The 13,339-nt window shown below is 39.9% G+C and overlaps 1 long non-coding RNA gene across 1 annotated transcript in view; it reads left to right on the top strand.

Annotated features, from left to right (window-relative positions):
• LOC123364870 overlaps positions 1–13,339 on the top strand; it is a 69,477-nt gene that overhangs the window by 53,672 nt on the left and 2,466 nt on the right. The window contains exon 5 of the long non-coding RNA XR_006577319.1: positions 10,223–10,322. This is a non-coding gene — a long non-coding RNA (uncharacterized LOC123364870). The remainder of the gene's footprint in view (positions 1–10,222; positions 10,323–13,339) is intronic.

Genomic DNA, 13,339 nt, shown 5'->3' with positions numbered 1-13,339 from the left:
TTGTGGTTTGAGCCATCTCCAGCATGAGTCATGCAGCTTCTGGGTGACTAGGCGGGGTTGGGACCCTGGTGTGTACCTCTCCCCTGGGAAGCATTGCCGGAACGTTTCCTCTGAGATATCTAGGGCGTCGAGGATCACTGCCTTGACCTGGGCATTGTCCTTGGTAGCGGTGGGGTCTAAAGCCTGGTATGTGGTCTGTGCTAGTCCAGTTAAGTACAGGGCCAGGACTACAGCCCACTGGTTTTGGGACCACCGGGCAGCCATGGCCACCCACTCAAAAGTCTCTAAGAAAGCCTCAGGATCATCATCAGGCACCATTTTGGGGCGGGGTTAGGCAGCTCTGCTGGGGCAGCAGGTTGTACGATGGAGGCCACCTGTTGGACTAGCTGTTGCTGCTGCTGGGCTGCCAATTTGCAAATTAGCTGCTGCTGCTGCGTGGCCATCTGCTACAGGCATTGCAGTTGTTGCTGTTGATGGTGGGTGTTTTGCTCAGCCATCCATGTCAGCAGCTGTTCCATCTCCATTCAAGGACTTGGCCCAGGGCTTCTTCTCACTTTCTCTCACTCTCTTTTGTTTTGTTTTAACTCCCTTCAGCAGGGAGTGGGGTCAATGCCCACATTTTCCACCATTTCTGATAGGGCCTTCAGTGGCCGGGCAGCCTAGTGGCTAGATCGTTGGTTAGGGGCTGGAGGAGGGGGACCTGCCCTCCTTTCCTTCAGGTCCTGGTTCAGAGTCCTGGGCCACTCACACCCCTAGACAGGGGAGATGGATCTTGCTCCCAGCCATGAGGGGGTAGGAGTCCTCAGAACCTGTCGTCTGAGCTGCTGTGTATGCAAGTCCTTAGTTTGGGGCATGGCCCTGCTAGTCCAGTTTCCGTACAGGTGGGGCTTGGTGGTAGAGTCCCCTTGGCAGGGGAAGACTTACTTGCTTCCAGTGGCTGCACTGGCAGGCAGGTGGCATCTGTGCCTTCAGGCAGGCACACAGAGAGCTCCTGCCTCTTCGCCAGTCTGACTGAGCCAGGCTCCCTTCTTTTCTGCCCCTTCCAGGCCTGGCATTGGCTGCAGTTATAACAGGGCAGGGCTGGCTGAACCCACAGGTTTTCTTTAACCCTTGCTGTGCCTGGCAGCTGTTTCTCTGCTCCTTCATGTGATGTAACACTTCTTTATTACTCAAAAATTCAGAATGATAACCCACGAATGCAAAAACAGACAAAGCAGGGTGCTCCCTAAAACAGAGGCACAACTTTCCTCATCTTACTCTAGGCTGGCTTCCTGCAGAACTGACTCTGATCACATGCTCCCCTATAGGGCTCTCTAGGTTGCACTTTACGTGATAGCTTTTAATTTTTAACAGTTTCAATATATCAGAACCTTCACCTATCGACAATCCACATTGATAGTTACAATTAGCTTCAATGCTGCAGCTGAGAGTCTTGATGGTGGAAACTCTTGAAAACCATGGGCACGGTAGTAGGGAATCCCCACCTGTGGAACTATCTTCCAGTGGAGCTGGACTCCTTTCAGTAACTCCTGTTTTTATATATTGAATTTATTTTACACTTCCTGTTTTTAGTATGCTGTATATGTTTGTCTTTGGGTTGTTAACTCTGAAACCAAGTTAGATGACTGGAGTAGTTTATACCTCTCAGTTAAGCTGTATGCAAATGCCTGAAGATATCTTGGCCTCAGTTTTCACCTCGTTTGCACTTTCCAAGTTTTGTTCACAACTGAGAGCTAGAAACATACATGTGTGTTATTTAAATGGACACTGAAATATACTGGAAAACAATTCTGTGCCAGCGGTGAATTTTGCAGCACCAAATCCATGGCATACAAGGAAACTTGTCTGTCATTGCTAAGATTCAGTTTCATTCGCTTTATAAAACGCTTTTTTATCCACACTCAAACTTTTATTTTCTGTCATTGTCAGGACTTTTTTTTTCCTATTAGGCATTGTTAAATATTCTGGTGACAAATTGAAATAACCTCTTGTTTGGCTACCATGGAAAATACACACTGGGTAGAGCAAATTGTACATTTCCACTCATTCTGCAAAGAAGTATTGGCCAAGTTTATTTCAGTTTCGTTCCAGTTTAGCACAAATGCTAATGATATTTTTAATGGTATCTTGTGTATTATAAATACTAAGTTTGGGGAGTCTTGCTAGCGAGATATCAAGAGTTGAGGTACATCTGCAAAGCCATAAAGCTCATTCACTTCTGATGTCTTACTTGTAAATAACAGAGGAAATAGTTTTAGGCAATTTCATACCTATTTTGCAGTTCTTCAGAGAAGCAGAGTATACCATTATCCTATGAATATTTAAATTTTATGTGTTTCCTCTTTATTTATTGCAAACATACATCTCCTATGTTTCTTGGATAGTAAGATCCTAATAAACTACCTAAATCATACTTTAATTCTTTTAAATCATATGATAGTTCTTTCTCATCTCCTCATGCACCTACTCTATTCGCTATAGCACATGAACAGATTACTGTGATGTGTATTGTTGCTTGAATTAGTTGAAACAATAGTAAAGAATAAAATTGTCAGACACATAGAAGAACATAAATTGCTGGGCAAAAGTCAACATGGTTTCTGTAATGGGAAATCATGTCTTACTAATCTAGTAGAATTCTTTGAAGGGGTCAACAAACAGGTAGACAAGGGGGATCCAGTGGACATAGTGTACTTAGATTTCTCGAAAGCCTTTGACAAGGTCCCTCACCAAAGGCTCTTATGTAAATTAAGTTGTCATGGGATAAGAGGGAAGATCCTTTCATGGATTGAGAACTGGTTAAAAGACGGGGAACAAAGGGTAGGAATACATGGTAAATTTTCAGAATGGAGAGGGGTATCTAGTGATGTTACCCAAGGGTCAGTCCTAGACCCAATCCTATTCAACTTATTCATAAATGATCTGGAGAAAGGGGTAAACAGTGAGGTGGCAAAGTTTCCAGATGATACTAAACTTCTCAAGATAGCTAAGACCAAAACAGACTGTGAAGAACTTCAAAAAGATCTCACAAAACTAAGTGATTGGGCAACAAAATGGCAAATGAAATGTAATGTGGATAAATGTAAAGTAATGCACATTGGAAAAAATAACCCCAACTATACATACAATATGATGGGGGCTAATTTAGCTACATCTAATCAGGAAAGAGATCTTGGAGTCATCATGGATAGTTCTCTGAAGACGTCCACGCAGTGTGCAGGTGGCAGTCAAAAAAGCAAACGAGATGTTAGGAACATTAAAAAAGGGATAGAGAATAAGACAGAGAATATCTTATTGCCCTTATATAAATCCATGGTATGCCCACATCTTGAATACTGCATACAGATGTGATCTCCTCATCTCAAAAAAGATATACTGGCATTAGAAAAGGTTCAGAGAAGGGCAACTAAAATAATTAGGGGTTTGGAATGGGTCCCATGTGAGGAGAGATTAAAGAGGCTAGGACTTTCCAACTTGGAAAAGAGAAGACTAAAGGGGGATATGATAGACGTATATAAAATCATGAGTGATGTGGCGAAAAGGAAGAGGAAAAGTTATTTACTTGTTCCCATAATATAAGAACTAGGGGGCACCAAATGAAATTAATGGGCAGCAGGTTTAAAACAAATAAAAGGAAGTTCTTCTTCACACAGCGCACAGTCAACCTGTGGAACTCCTTGCCTGAGGAGGTTGTGAAGGCTAGGACTATAACAGCGTTTAAAAGAGAACTAGATAAATTCATAGAGATTAAGTCCATTAATGGCTCTTAACCAGTATGGGTAAGGAATGGTGTCCCGAGCCTCTGTTTGTCAGAGGGTGGAGATGGATGGCAGGAGACAGACCACTTGATCATTACCTGTTAGTCCGCTCCCTCTGGGACACCTGTCATTGGTCACTGTCGGTAGACAGAATACCGGGCTGGATGGACCTTTGGTCTGACCCAGTATAGCCATTCTTATGTTCAGTTTACTCTCACAGGTCACTAGGACCACCACTGAGACTTGGTGATTAGTGGAACAAAGAGCAATAGAAGGACCACGTGATATTATAAAGTTAACAAATCATGAGACATCCATGCACATACCCATATCAATGTTTACTGAATTTCTATGAAGGGTCATCGATGTCATCAACCATCTCAATCACAGGGACTGAAAAATAACACGTTTTATTCTGTCTGCATGGAACTCTACTCAATGTTTGTGTGTTTTCTTAATTTCAGTTGTCTTACATAATTTTTATCTAGAGTTTTGCATAATTATTTTAATATGCATACAGAATTTGCATTTAATTAGATTATTAATATCCTTATGCTAATGATACACAACTCTACATCTCCATTTCTGATTCCACGTGTTTAGTGGAATGAATGATTCAGTGTTTGAGATTTGGGGTGGATGGGAGTTATCTGGACTTAGCTTCAGCCAGCCAAGGCTTAAATAACACCAGTAGTTGGAGCAAACAACTGAAAGAATTTCTGCAGATTATTATAACTCCCCTGACTGAGGGAGGTAACCCACCATTTGCAAAATAACTGCACAATTAGATGTATGTTAAGATCTCAGAATGCTGCTTCATAAGCGGTAGCCAGGGATTTGGTAGTTCAAGTTTTGATATTATTGCTTTAGCTCTCTTCCAATGAAATGTGGTGATTCATACAATTGCCCCCTTTTCACCATTTGTAGAACCTAACCCTGCAAACTTATGCACCTGTAACACCTGTTGAAGTCAGTGGCAGTTATGTGAACACAGAACTGAAGGGTTTAATACTTCAGTGGCTTGAAACTTCTGGACTGAAGAGTAGGTTTTCTGTTTTTCTCTCTCTCAGGGCATGGCAATGTCACTCAAAAACTTTGATGACCTAAGTGACTTATTGCAGTTTGTTGAAGCAGATTTTTGGTTGGGGTTTTTGTTTTTGGTTCTGGTTCTCTTAATGAGTTTTTGGAGATATTTTTTTAAAATTTCTTAACAAATTTTTGTAAATTGTTATCAACAATTTTGCCACCAAAAACAACGATGAAAATAAGTGATTCTCACAGTGGAGATTATCTTGAGGCAGAATAGGAAACACAGCGATGAAAAGCATGGATATATGGAATTCTACCACCAAAAGTCTTCTTAAGAGCTGGAGCAAGAGCCATACACTGAACCAACTTCTTTACGAGCAAGTGGAATTGACATCACTGGAAGTCTCAGGTTTCTACTTCCAATTCAAGTATTGGAGACTTGGAACACCATCTGAAGTCCAAGGTTATATAGTCCGTAAGACTTGTTAGAGATGCTTTCAAGTTGAAGGACTAATAATTAGGAATCCTTCATATTTATTATTGTACAGTACCTGAAAGAGAGAGCCCACAGCACTGTGATGGATCTGCTAAGCAAGGACTGTTTCCCATCATCTCCCTTCCCACTGCACTTGCCTTTCCCTGGGTCACATAAGGGGAAAAATGCTGAAGAAGGTAGTGGCTGGACTCTGGGAAGCAGCAGCTGCACAGTGAGTCAGGAGATGCAGAGAAACTGGAGGCAGAATTCCCCAGGAATTGCATGCAGAGTCATGTGTGGAAAAGAGTGAGAGCCAGACATTACAGATGGGTGCAGGTAAGTGCAGGACTTAATGGGGGAGCAGCAGCAGCGGCTGGGCAGGGAGTCAGTGCAGAGGGGCCCCTATGAGAGACACTAATTGAGCCTGGGAACCTGTAATCACCTATTTGCTTGAATAGAGACTGAACTGGAGAGGGCAGCCCAGACTCTCGGCCAGACAAGCCTGAACTCTCAATTATACTGCCCCAGGGACCCAAACACATACTTCTTTTGTTCACTTTGAACTGCAACTGTTTATGCCTCTGTACTTAGGGTATCTACAACCTTTCCCTTTCCTTCCAGCCATAGTAAAACAATCTTTCCCTGAGCCATGGTCCAAACTCAGACACTCCCAAGGCTACTGCCTACAAGGCCTATCTGCTGAAGCACCTACAGTGCTTGCCTCCAAGTTGCAGTACTCCTGGCACACTACTGGCACCTGAAAGGTTTGGTATACACTGTTACTGAGCAGCCCCAATAGTTACAGTGCATACAGGTTTAAAAAATATTCAGGCACAGATAGTTTCACATAGTGCAACAAAAAGTGCAGTGGAGACTGGGGTGGGAATGACAGCTGTCGCAGGAATAACTTGATGCAGAGACTCCAAGGAGTGTACAAAGCCTGGCTGAGTTTTCAAAACTGAGCACTTGTATCATTAGATCGTTGGAACCCTCATCATGGACCAGGCCCTCATTGTGCTAGGCACTGTACAAACACAGAACAAAAATGATGTAGCTTCTAAATGCAAAATGTGTAAGTGTGTTTATATAATTAAATGAAATGTCTTGGTCACTGTTTTCATCTGGCTACTTATTCTCCATCTGGAACTGTAACAGCCCTGAGACAAACAGTGACTGTTTGTGTGGTGTCAAAGATTAAAGCTGTCACTTCAGGGTAGGAACACATAGGACCAAAGGGACTTCTGTGCAAAACTCCTTTTCTTTCACAAATATTCTTATCAAAGAGAAAATAAAGGCAACAAATACTAAGTAGAAAAGTTGATGTAGATGAATTAATATATCTTTCGTAATTCTCAATGATGTGCCTGGTGAATTGTGCTTTCAACAAAGGGGGACTTATATTTGAAGATGGTAACATTAAAATAACCTGAAGAGGGTGTTGGATATCTGAGACTAAGACCCCTAATCATGTAAATATTTAAGCACATGGCTATCTTTACTCTCATGACCCCCACTAAACTGAGAACTGAACTTGCGAGATTACAAAGTTACTTGTGCTTGGAGCCCAAAATGCCTATTGAAGTCAATGGGAGTTGAAAGCTCCATTTTGGATGTTATGATTTCAGGTGGAAGATTTGACTCTTCTAGTTACTCCTATATTTACAGCTGTATGAAAGTGGAATTTGGCTGAAAGGCTCCAAATAGAGCTACAATTATCTCAAAGCTAGACAAATGCCAGAATTAAGGTTACTTGTGCCACCTTAATGTGCCCCCCTTGCGCATATGCATTACTGTACAGTCTTTAATTACATGGTCACCAGGGATCCTAGATAGCCATCTGCCATGGGAAAATGTGGAATTTGTGGTGGGGTGGGGGGTTTTTTACAGAGAATCTTTACTTTTTACTTTTTATGAAAAATAAAAACATTAGGGCTGTTTATTAATTGCAGTTAACTTAACTCAAAAAATTAATCACAATTAAAAAAATTAATTGCATTGTTAAACAATAGAATACCAAGTGTAATTTATTAAATATTTTGGATGTTTTTCTACATTTTCAAATATATCTATTTCAATTACAGCACAGAATACAAAGTGTACAGTGCTCACTTTATATTATTTTTAATACAAATATTTGCACTGTAAAAATGATAAACAAAAGAAATAGTATTTTTTCAATTCACCTTATACAAGTAGTGTAGTGCAATTTCTTTGTCATGAAAGTGAAACTTACAAATGTAGGGTTGTTGTTTTTTGTTACCTAACTGTACTCAAAAACAAAACAGTGTAAAACTTTAGAGCCAACAAGTCCATTCAGTCGTACTTCTTGTTCAGCCAATCACTAAGAGAAATACGTTTATTTACATTTATGGGAGATAATGCTGCTCACCTCTTAATTACAATGTCACCTGAAAATGAGAACAGGCATTTGCATGGCACTGTTGTAGCTGGTGTCACAACATATTTATGTGCCAGATGCGCTAAAGAGTCATATGCCTCTTCATGCTTCAGACATCGTTCCAGAGAACATGCTTCCATGCTGATGATGCTTGTTAAAAAAATAATGTGTTAATTAAATTTGTGACTGAACTCTTTGGGGGACAATTGTATGTCTTCTGCTCTGTTTTACCCGCATTCTGCCATATATTTCATGTTATAGCAGTCTCGGATGATAACTCAGCACATGTTCTTCATTTTAAGAACACTTTCACTGCAAATTTGACAAAATGCAAAGAAGATACCCATGTGAAATTTCTAAAGATAGCTACAGCACTCGACCCAAGATTTAAGAATCTGAAGTGCCTTCCAAAATCTGAGAAGGATGAGGTGTGGAGCATGCTTTCAAAAGTCTTAAAAGAGCAACATCTGATGCGGAAACTACAGAACCCAAACCACCAAAAATCAACCTTTTGCTGGTGGCATCTGACTCATGATGATGAAAATGAATGTGCGTCAGTCTACACTGCTTTGGATGGTTATCAAGCAGACTCCGTCATCAGCATGGATGCATGTCCCCTGGAATGGTGGTTGAAGCATGAAGGGACATATGAATCTTTAGTGCATCTGGCATGTAAATATCTTGCGACACTAGCTATAACAGTGTCATGCAAACACCTGTTCTCACTTTCAGGTGACATTGTAAACAAGAAGCAGGCAGCAGTATCTTCTGCAAATGTAAAGAAACTTGTTTGTCTGAGTGATTGGCTGAACAAGAAATAAAACTGATTAAACTTGTAGGCTCTAAAGTTTTACAGTGTTTTATTTTTGAATACTGAGTTTTTTTGTACATAATTCTACATTTGTAAGTTCGACTTTCATGATAAAGAGATTGCACTACAGTACTTGTATTAGGCGAATTGAAAAATACTATTTTTTTTACAGTGCAAATATTTGTAATAAAAAATAAAGTGAGCACTGTACCCTTTGTATTCTGTGTTGTACTTGAAATCAATATATTTGAAAATGTAGAAAACATCCAAAAATATTTAAATAAATGGTATTCTATTATTTTTAATTGATTGACATCCCTAAAAAAAAATAACTAAATTTTACTGAAAGTGACATCACTTTCAATGTGTGCAACTTCCCACTCTTGTGGTTGAATGCCTTTTAAATTTACATAGCTAAACATACTCAGGTAAACTGCTTCCAAGATGTAAAGGTTCCTCAACATAGTATAGGGTTAAATGCACATCAAATTTCACTTCAGCCTCCAGAAGTGAGTGAGTAAAGTTATGAAAAGATGCCAAAAACTTTAAAAATCACCCCAAAAGACTGTCACGAGTTTGGCAAGGACAAATTTCATGTTGATGGTAATGTGCTGTACTGGACACAGCAAGGCTGTAGATCACATTTGAAGGCAGACAATTGTAGAACACAGGGAAAGCGCTAAACAAACTGAATGAAAAGAAGTGAAAACAAGAAGCTGAAACAGTAGGGACATCGACAACAGGAAAGGAATAATGCACCGTGACTGGATCATTCCAGCGTTTTGCAACTGCCAAACAACAGCATGAACCTGTCATTTCAAATTTTGTTTGAATGTGTGTAAAAGCAGACATTTCTCTGCATAAAATGGATTTATCTGTTGTCAGATAATTTTTTTGAGCAAGCACTTTAAGGGAGTTGATGCCATTCCCAAGGCAGATCAATTGTATTCCCATTGCTTACCAATTCTTTTTGAAGAGGAAAAACAGCACCTTCTTCTGAAAGGAAACTTCATTGCCATGATCGCCGATGAAACAACTGACTTCCAAAATAGACCAGTTTTCAACATTTTATTTCAGGTGTTCAAGGTAGAGCCTCCTAAGCATGCTGACACTACTGCACCACGGCTTGTAAAGACAGTGTATCTCGGAAAAGTTAATCATGCCACCATTTCACAAGCCTTGATTTCCTGCATCGTGGAATTCAGCTTGATCAAATATTAGCATTTGTAACAGACAGTGCGAGCTACATGGCAAAGGCTTGGAATGATATGCTTTGCAACCTGAGGTCAAACTGTGCCCACATTCATTGCTATGCACATATAGTCGCTCTGGCAGGAAACACTTGGCGAGATACCTTTAAGCAAACAGATCACTTTCTTGCTTTGATGAAGTCACTTTTAGTAAAAGCTCCAGCTCATCATGCATGGTTCTTGAGATACCTGAATAAACAGAGTGTTGATTTGCCAACGCTTCTACCCGAATTAATTGTTACTAGGTGGAATACATGGTTCAATTGCGTAATGATTGCTGGCACTGGTAAGTGTCAAACTTGCTAAAAAATTGTAAACATATCAATAACCTATTGTGTTCAACTGATACCTATCTATATATTGTGGCTAGGGAAACTAAAGTTCAGCATTTCATTTTAATTGCAGAAAAATGCTGGAGTTTTTTTAATTTAGAGAATTTTGGGATTTTTTTTATCATGGAACCTAGGATCCCTCATGATCACATACCATTTTTTTCCACAGCACCGCCATCTTATTGTGGTGAGGTTCTGGCATAATTACATGACTGCAGGAGCTGAGGTTTTAAGAACACCACCAAATATCATCGGATATTGAAAAGAAGGTGTGAGCAACAGTTGGGAGAAATTAGTATTGGGGAAATTAAGTTTAGGTTTTGTAATGACCCAACCACTCCAGGTCTTTATTCAGGCCTAATCTGATGGTATCCAGTTTGCAAATTAATTCCAGTTCTGCAGCTTCACGTTGGAGTCTGTTTTTGAAGTATTTTTGGTGAAGAATTGCCACTTTTAGATCTGTTATTGAGTGACCAGAGAGATTGAAGTGTTCTCCTACTGGTTTTTGAATGTTATGATTCCTGATGTCAGATTTGTGTCCATTTATTCTTTTACGTAGAGACTGTCTGGTTTGGCCAATGTACATGGCAGAGGGGCATTGCTGGCACATGATGGCATATATCACATTGGTAGATGTGCAGGTGAATGAGCCCATCATGGTGTGGCTGATGTGGTTAGGTCCTATGATGGTCTTCTTGTCAACTGTCTGTAATGGGCCACTCTCTTACCACTTCAAAAGTTATTTTTCCTTCCTTGGTATCCTGCTGTTAATTGATTTATCTCCTTAGACTGACCTCATGATTGGTAAAACAACCCCCATCCTTTCATGTATTTATACCTTATCCTGTATTTTTCACTTCATGCATCCAATGAAGTGGGTTCTACCCCTCGAAAGCTTATGCCCAAATAAATTTATTAGTCTCTAAGGTGCCACAAGGACTCCTCATTGTTTTTGCTGATACAGACTAACACGGCTACCACTCTGACACCTGTCACCAAATATCATGAGACTTAATTTAAATAGAACGACTACAACACTCACTCAAACACATCTACCCCTCTACTGATAGTGTTTCTTAGTAGCAGAGGGAACAAGAGAATTACATGGCCAGGGCTGGGAGGAGTTAGAGCAATTGATCCATGCAGCATTTTCCTCTTGAAATCTATTAGAATTTAAGATGCATTAAGTGTAAATGACTGCTTCTTTCTGACCTGTGAACAACAACCTCTGAGGGACTGAACATGAGTATCCAGGGGGAAGGAGCTGTATGGGCTAATCCTGTACCATTGAGAGCAGAACACTCACACTGATAAGGGCTGGCTTTGAGGTAAAACAGAGATCTGCAATCTCTGCTAATCCCAGTTTCTATAAATATTTCACAGAAAATTCCCCATCCCAAATGTTCATCCCTACAGGCCTCCCATTGCAGCAGGGATGATAATACAGAGATGCAACCTTCTGAGACATGGATCTCTTCTCACCACCTCTGCTTTTTTTGTTTTGTTTGTTTGTTTGTTTTAACCTAAAAAGGGAGAGATTTGGCTGTATAGACCTCTCCCTGTTTACGTTACACTTTGATTAATGTGATGTCTATAAGAACATGTGTGGATGTTAATTCTGATTAACTTTAATTGCACTGCTTGCACACCCTTAACTTTGTAAACTAATTGACCTTGTTCTTTATCATTCCTTTTGTAAAAGGCAACTGTCCAAGACTGTGGTGTGTAGTAGCTCTTAACCTTTTCAGAGACATAGCTGTTTTACTGTTTTCAATAAAATGACTGGTTGAGCCTTTGTTTCCCCACCCAACACTGCCTCTAGTTAATCAGAGGAAGTTCTCAGAGCCAAAAGCATGGCAGATTTACACAACTGAACTTTGAATGTTTTGATTTAAATTAGAAATTGAAAAGGCCATTCTTAGCCCAGCTAAGCATAACAATCTTGTGGGCAACACATAGCCTGTGTTCTAGTCATGAAGACAATAGAAAGTGAACACAAAGAGCAAAGCTAGAAATATTAGCACACTTTTCTGGATCCTTGCTATGTCTCTTAGTGGAGACAGGAATCTTATGGTCAAGTGTGTTAGTAAGAATTCTATATCATCCTGGACCTCCATAATAAGAATGTCTGACCATCATCCAATGACAGCAGGAGATCATCCATCAGTGTCACTAAAGCTGTTTCCATCCTGTGTTCTGGCTTGAATCCAGATTGTCCAAGGCCTAGGATATTGGCTTTAGCTAGATCAGCTTGTTGTTGGCCTTTGGTTAGCTTCTCTATGATCCTTCTGAGGAATTTAAGGTTTGCTACTGGGTAGTAATTGGCTAGATCCAATGTATCCAGAGTGGGTTTTGTCAGTGCTTGGTTGGGTTATTGTGTTTTCAAGGAGAGAAGATTAATCCCTGAATGACCCACTGGCTACCTCAATCATGAGATGCATCAATTGCTCCAGATTTTCACCAGTCAGTACAGGTACTGGTAGAGGTCAGAATTGCAGGTGTTGGGTTGAGACTCCTTCAGGGATTTATATTACCTCTTCCAAACTGAATGGACTAATCTCAGGGAATGACGGTGGGCTGTTTGGCTGGTATAGTCTGTTCCCTTTTCAGAACAAAGTAAGATGATAACTACAGGAAGAAAAGCAAACTACTACATTTTCTGGGATGGAGTAACATCAAACCTCCTTTTCACACAATCACAGATTATAAATTATTACCACCTTTTAAGCCTTCCTCCTTTATTTTTAGGGTTATGGATTTATCATATAAATATGCATGCAAATCAATACAAAGTCTGTCTTTTTTAATAGACCTATTAAGCTAGTTAACCCACCACTTTGGCAGTGCAGGAATGTAGTTTCAATTGCTTTGTCCAAACAAATTTTTAATAATGAAGATATGAGGCTTTTACTACTTCCCTCAGGAGTCTTCCACAGACTAATATCAAACATGTATAGGCTAAATATCAAGAAAAATGTTGCAACAGTCTGTTTCATCCCTCCCCACCCCTCTCTCCAAGAACCACATTGCACTACAGTTATGGTCAGAAAATTTGCTATTTTATTTTAAAAGCATCACTTTCTTATTCAATGTTTTTTTTCTCTTTGTGTGTATTTTAAATCACATCTGCTAAGTTTTCTGAAAAATATTAAGTTTTTACTATTTATACTCCTGTTAATCCTGCAGAACCAATGCAGCAAAAGTGAATTTGATTTGTTTCTGGCCCAAACAATAACCGAATTATTAACCAAATTCCAATAGCAGAATCTTAATTATTAGTAACGTT

Source organism: Mauremys mutica, chromosome 2, assembly GCF_020497125.1.
Source record: "Mauremys mutica isolate MM-2020 ecotype Southern chromosome 2, ASM2049712v1, whole genome shotgun sequence".
Classification (NCBI taxonomy): domain Eukaryota; kingdom Metazoa; phylum Chordata; order Testudines; family Geoemydidae; genus Mauremys; species Mauremys mutica.
The sequence above is the reverse complement of the archived record's forward strand: the minus strand, read 5'-3'. Positions and strand labels throughout refer to the sequence as shown.